The sequence below is a fragment of the Nematolebias whitei genome, chromosome 2 (genome assembly GCF_014905685.2).
Source record: "Nematolebias whitei isolate Nwh7 chromosome 2, NemWhi1, whole genome shotgun sequence".
NCBI classification, from domain to species: domain Eukaryota; kingdom Metazoa; phylum Chordata; class Actinopteri; order Cyprinodontiformes; family Rivulidae; genus Nematolebias; species Nematolebias whitei.
In genome coordinates this window covers 49,055,383-49,062,565 of record NC_056499.1, presented here as the reverse complement: position 1 = coordinate 49,062,565, position 7,183 = coordinate 49,055,383, and positions in this window count along the sequence as shown.

Genomic DNA, 7,183 nt, shown 5'->3' with positions numbered 1-7,183 from the left:
GCTTTTGAATGAGCAAGTGTAAGTTGGTCCAAGGTTGGAGTCAAACGCAAAACAAGTTGTTATGTTAAAACTGTCATGTTTTTAGAATCCTCTCAGACGTAATATAGAGGTTTTTGGCACCTGTTTCTGAAACGCGCCAAAACAAAACTCTCTCTGTCTGTGAGAACATTTCTGATCTTTCCATAACAATTCTGGCTGTCTTCTAACCTCTTACGTCACAAAACACACCCCGTCTGGTTGTTCTGACCAATGGAATACTCCCAAAAGTGAACCGGAAAACAGCTCTTTAAAAATGTCAGTACTTCCTGTTCTGTTGAGTTCTGTTGAGTTCTGTTGAAGCTCTGCTCGAGATCTGTAAACTACACAGTTCTGTTCTGAGAGTTCAGTTCTGTTGAAGCTCTGGAGAAGTTCTGTTCTGTTCAGTTCTGCTCAGTTCTGTGAGAGACGGGATGATCCTGACATGACAACAAGCTCTTCCGAGTTCCATGGGAATATAACACTTTCACTCGCCACTACTTCTGACGAGCTACAGCCATCCTAAGGAGACGCTGGACAGGTAGCGTTAACGGAACACCATATCTGCTGATTATCATCAGAAAGGTAATGGGTCAAGTTTCCTACCAAGCGTACCGAGGCGAGCTGGGTTTCTGATGGAGAGTGTCGGTTCTGGTGAACACTTACTTCCCCTCACACACCCTCTTACTCCCTCTTAACTTCTTTCATCTTTAAACTTTTCTCTCAAGTAGAAATTCTTCCAGATATTTTAGAAATGTCTGTGTAAAATGCTCACCCACATCCATGTGGGTAAAAGATCATAATTGTACAGTTTTCATAAATGTCTGTGGTGAAGCAACGGAAAAATCATGGCCGTATGATTTTTCCTGATTGATTGCTTATGTTGTTATTTTCATAATTTGCCAAATTAATGTAAATGTTTGATGTTAAATTTTGATTCTGTAAATAAATGACCGCATTCATTTTGATGGGTCAAATATAAATGACGTCTCACGTTTGCATTTCCTTAAATTCAATGCACGTTTTATTCAGTCCAGAAAAATGAGGAATCCGCGTTAATTGATGAATATATCTGAGCATCTGTTCATCTACACTGCAATTACAGCTGCAAGTCTCTTGGGGTATGTCTCTATCAGTTTTGCACATGGAGAGACTGAAATTCTTGCCCGTTCTTCCTGCAAAACAGCTCGAGCTCAGTGAGGTTGGATGGAGAGCGTTTGTGAATAGCAGTTTTCAGCTCTTTCCAAAGATTCTCAATTGGATTCAGGTCTGGACTTTGACTTGGCCATTCCAACACCTGGATACCTTTATTTGTGAACCATTCCATTGTAGATTTGGCTTCATGTTTTGGATTATTGTCTTGTTGGAAGATAAATCTCTGTCCCAGTCTCAGGTCGCTTGCAGACTCAAACAGGTTTTCTTCCAGAATGGTCCTGTATTTGTCCCCGTCCATCTTCCCATCAATTCTGACCATCTTCCCTGTCCCTGATGACAAAAAGCAGGCCCAAACCATGATGCTGCCACCACCTTGTTTGACAGTGGGAATGGTGTGTTCAGGGTGACGAGCTGTGTTGCTTTTACTCCAAACATATCGTTTTGCATTGTGGCCAAACAGTTCGATTTTGGTTTCATGTGACCAGAGCACCTTCTTCCACATGTTTGGTGTCTCCCAGGTGGCTTGTGGCAAACTTTAAACAACACTTTTTATGGATATCTTTGAGAAATGGCTTTCTTCTTGCCACTCTTCCATAAAGGCCAGATTTGTGCAGTGTACGACTGATTGTTGTCCTATGGACAGACTCTCCCACCTCAGCTGTAGATCTCTGCAGTTCATCCAGAGTGATCATGGGCCTCTTGGCTGCATCTCTGATCAGTCTTCTCCTTGTTCGAGATGAAAGTTTAGAGAGACAGCCGGGTCTTGGTAGATTTGCAGTGGTCTGATACTCCTTCCATTTCAATATGATTGCTTGCACAGTGCTCCTTGGGATGTTTAAAGCTTGGGAAATATTTTTGTATCCAAATCCGGCTTTAAACTTCTCCACAATAGTATCTTGGACCTGCCTGGTGTGTTCCTTGATCTTCATGATGCTCTCTGCGCTTTGAACAAAACCCTGAGACTATCACAGAGCAGGTGCATTTATACAGAGACTTGATTACTCACAGGTGGATTTTATTTATCATCATCAGTCATTTGGGACAACATTGGATCATTCATAGATCCTCACTGAACTTCTGGAGTGAGTTTGCTGCACTGAAAGTAAAGGGGCCGAATAATATTGCATGCCCCACTTTTCAGTTTTTTATTTGTTTGACACATCCAGTAAATTTCATTCCACTTCACGATTGTGTCCCAGTTGTTGTTGATTCTTCACAAACAATTTACATTTTATATCTTTTATGTTTGAAGCCTGAAATGTGGCAAAAGTTTGAAAAGTTCAAGGGGGCTGAATACTTTCACAAGGCACTGTATGCCCCTATAATTGAAGCACACCCTCCAGTCCCCCTTTCTGAAGAGGCGAACCACCACCCCAGTCTGCTAATCCAGTGGCACTGCCCCTGATATCCATGCAATGTTGCAAAGGCATGTCAACCAAGACAGCCCCACAACATCCAGAGTCTTAAGGAAATCAGGGTGACTCTCATAGACCCCTGGAGCCTTGCCACCTCAGAACTTTTTAACTACCTCGGCTACCTCAGTGTTTAGTGGTGGTTCTCCCATTTCTACTAATATTGATCCTGTGTGTGCTGTTTTAAATTCTCCGGTAATGATTCTTAATGATTGATATTGAATACTATTTAACTTTTCTAAATTTGTTTCTGAAGCAGAGCTATAAATTATACTTCTGTAGTCTAGTATTGATGTGATTAATCCATTAAAATGGTCCCTTGTGACTTACAGTCTGCTTCGTGTTAAACACCTCATGATGTTTAGTATTTTTTTTACATTTTATCAATAACTTTTTGAACTTTTTGCACTGCCCTTGTTAGTCTCTCATCAATCTATATACCAAGAAACTTGATTTTTTTTCTCTTTCAATCAATTGTCCATATAACCTAAGTTCACTATTGTTAATTAACTTTTTTCTTGTGAAAATGACTGCTTTGGCTTTTTCTACTGACAATTTAAATCCCCATCTATATGACCACTTTTCAACATGTAATTGCTTCCTGTACCTTTCATTCAATCTTTATTTAAACAGATAAATCACATTGAGCCTCAAAGACTCATTTACAAGTGAGACCTGTTTGGACAGACAAAAACAGTGGTTAACTGGACACATGTTGGAGGTGAAAAAAAATTCCTATCAGACTTTGTTTTTCCTGCCTGAGAAAAAAAACCCAAGGTGGTGTCCCATTTTCTATGTAGTATTTGTCTGAGTAATCTTCATATTCTCACCTGTATTCGTCTGTCTGATATAATTTTTTTTATCCATTTAAACATTCAACCTGTGATTCCCATTTTTTTCATTTTTATAAGTAATCCCTCTCTCCACATCATATCATACGCTTTCTCTAAATCAAAAAACACATCGGCTACCACACTTTCTTTGTTTGTCTGAGCTTTCCTGATCTCATGCTCTAGACACAAGACTGGATCCATCGTGTTTCTTCCTTTTCTAACACCACTTTGATAGTTAGACATATTTCCTTTTTTTCTACATAGTGTTCTATTATTATTTCATTTATCATTTTCTCCATGATTTTGCAGATGTTGGATGTTAAAGCTATTGGTCTATATTCTCTGGTTTGGTATGATGTTTTCCTGGATTTCGTATTGGTATGATTACGGCTTCCTTCCAAGACTGTGGTAGTTTTCTTTCTTCCCAGACTCTTAAATAATTCTAAAATAATGTCTTTTGATGGTTCACTGAGATATTTTATCATTATGTAACAAATCTGATAATTTCCTGTTGCTGATATTTTACCTTTTTGAAGTGCTTGATTTAATTCAGTTTTAGTAAATGATATATTTAATAAAAAAAATTCTCTTTCCTCTTCTTCTAAGCGCTTTATATTTTCTGTTATGCTTCTCTCTCTTCCGCTTTTTCCTTCTTCACTAATATTATTTGAACTAAGAATTTTAATAAAAGCTTTAACCATCATTTCTGATTTCTCCTTATTTTCAACTACAGTTGCTTATCCGTCACACAAAACTGGATACCCATACACTTCTTTTATTCCATTCATTATTTGAATCATCGACCAACATTACTAATTTCTTCAACAATTTTCAGTCAGGTCATCTAGACAGTTTCTTTCTTTTTTTTTCTGAAATGTTTCATCTTCCATCCAGAAGGCTTCATCAGTCAAGGAAACACAACACAAAACTGATTCTTCCCCCAACAGCTTACTCCAAAATGGAACAAGCCAGTTATGTTGGTGCTAAGATGGTCTCTTTGGCACGCCCCCTCCTCCGGTGCTGGCCCTCTTCCTCATCGACAGTCATGTCAAACTGGTTCAAAACCAACAAAGTCCACGCTCAATAATCCATGTATATAATCCAACAATTTTCAGTCAGGTCATCTGACTAATTTCTGTACAAAATCCCCTCTAATATTCTTGTTTTGTATTTTTTATGGTTCTTACAACACTTTGTAATTTTTTATATTCAATAAGATTCTAAATATTATGGTTCTTTTTACATTTTTTAAAAGCCTTATTCTCAACTTTTTTTTTTCCCCCCTTGTCCTGTCCGGCATTGTGACACTTAGAATTATTGTCAGAGTGTCAAAGTTTTGCCCAACAGATTGACTTTCACAAGCAGAGCATTATGGCTGGCCTTAATGCTCCACTTGATATCAGAATCAGAATCAGAATAAACTTTATTGGAATTGCACCGAGGTACAACGCGAATATGTACGTACAGTCATCCGAAAGATGGGCGGAGTGCACGAAGCTGCAACTACAGGAGAGCGCGGCCATTTTATCCTTATCAGATAATAATCTTAGATAGGAAAAGGGGGAGAAACATGAGGGTAGATAGTGGTATTACAAAAAGATCTTTCACATCTTGTCTATTTAGGACTCGATTTGAGACATCAAAAAACTCTACCAGCAAGCACAATTAAAACATGATTATATTCGTATTTGACATCGAGGTGTTGAGATTTGTCCATGAGCGTTTTTTCAGATCAGCCACAGTTTCTGAAGATGTTGTTCCAGACAGCAGTTCTGATAAGCTTGCACAGAAAGTTCTCAGGGTGGGGGGTGCGATAGATGAAGCTTTTTTCCTTGGGTACTCATGTCCCAAGAGAAATTTGATAGTCAGCCCGTCTCCGAGGCCGTCGGGAGTCTGATTCAGATAAGCTTTGATTTTTGTTTTTTCTTCAGGCAGACAGATTTTTTTCTTCAGCCTTGAGTCCATCTGGGCGTTCTGGTTCCGAAAATGCCTAATTGTGGGATTCCATTCCACTGATCCATGCTATGAGTCTCCTTCAATGTCGAACCCACCACGCTGACGAGTCCCAGAAGCCGCAGGTGGCCTGCGATTCTCAATTGCCTCCACCTTACGGTTAAGCTCGTAAACCAGACGATTTAAAGTTCCCACAGCGAGGACCAGACCTTCACACTGACTCTGAAGCTTTTCCATGGCCGAAACAGCTGCCAATGTCTTTTTCAAAAGTCGATAAAACAGAGCCCCGTCGATGCCAAAAAGCAGAGTCCCTGCTATCATAAATCCAAATATGTAAACGTCTTCAACATCCTCCTGAGACAGGACTGTGATGCACATCAACTGTCACACTCCCCACGAATCCATGACGTACCCCACAGCGTGAGTCTCAGCTGGATACGCCGGTTCTCCAGGACCTTGTCATTTTGATGAAAAAATCTTATGAATAGAGTTGAACGCCCACAATACCAAATCCATAATCTTCTTAATTTATGTTCGGGAGATGAGACCCAGGCGCTTCAGACACACAGAGAGCAGAGCAGGAAGAAGGAAAAAAATGGGGGAGGAGAAAGAGAAGCTGCCACCTCGATGAGAGCCTGGGAGGAATATATAAATAAAATTTTATTAGAATTTGCTTTGGGCTTGTTTCAGATGTAATGGATATGGGGATGAAAAACAAAGAAGATAACAAAACAGAAAAATGAGAGAAGGGTTAAAAGGTAAAGAAGGAGATAGGAATAGAGGAGAGAGAGAGGGATAAAGAGAACACAAACCAACATAATTGAAGTCTGCCTCTAGACCTGCGGAAAGAAAAAAAACAAGACAAAACCGAGAAACCACAACAACAAACAACATATATAATGATACTTATAACATCATTAGAAAGTATTTTATACAGTACATGGTAATACAAGATATATTTAGTGGCCACCACAACCCAACTGAGTGTGTATCTGATAAACACCTGGATCTAAACACATGTGTGAGCATGCTTGTCACTATAAGGTTTCTCCACAAAAATGTTCATTAGTGGACGTGGGGACCTACAGACCGATCCCCACAGGACAAGATGGTAACACAGGAAGACCAGAACCACAGACACACAGCGGCCCACAAGCCCAGAACTCCGGGAGTCTCCCAATAGGGACACCCGCATCCTCCAGAGAGAGAAGCAAAGGGAAGCCGCGGGCGATCCCCAGCAACCACAATGCAGAAACCCCAGGAGGCTGTAGCGACGAGTCCACAGGTCCCGCCGGCAACCCGCCCCTCCATAGTGGATCCGGCCATGAACACCGAGCCACGAGTTCCGAGGTCATACCACCCCCCAACAGAGCCAGGGCACCCAAACCCCAGCAGTCAGCCACCAGGGCGGGCCCGCACACACCCCACCACCCAGCCCCAGCTGCTGAGAGCCGCCAATGCACCGGCAGCAGGGGGGGCCCAGCACCGGAAGGGAGCACGACACACCAAATGGGTGGCCAAAATTGATCCAAGAGAGGGGACCACCTAAAACCCAACCTGAGACATAAACAGGCACACAGAGACAGCCTGACAGAGCCTCTGTCGAGCCGTTCATGCGCCCCACCCACCCGACAGCTACCGCAAGCCGGCCCCAGGCCGGGGGCCAGAGCAGCAGGGAGCAGCAGCTGAGGAAGGCCAGCCCAGCCCACCAATGCATCCCTACAGCCCCACACCACAGGCCTAGAAAGGCCCCGGCACGCCACCCATGCCCCCCCCCCCCCCCCCCCCCCCCCCCCCCCCCCCCCCCCCCCCCCC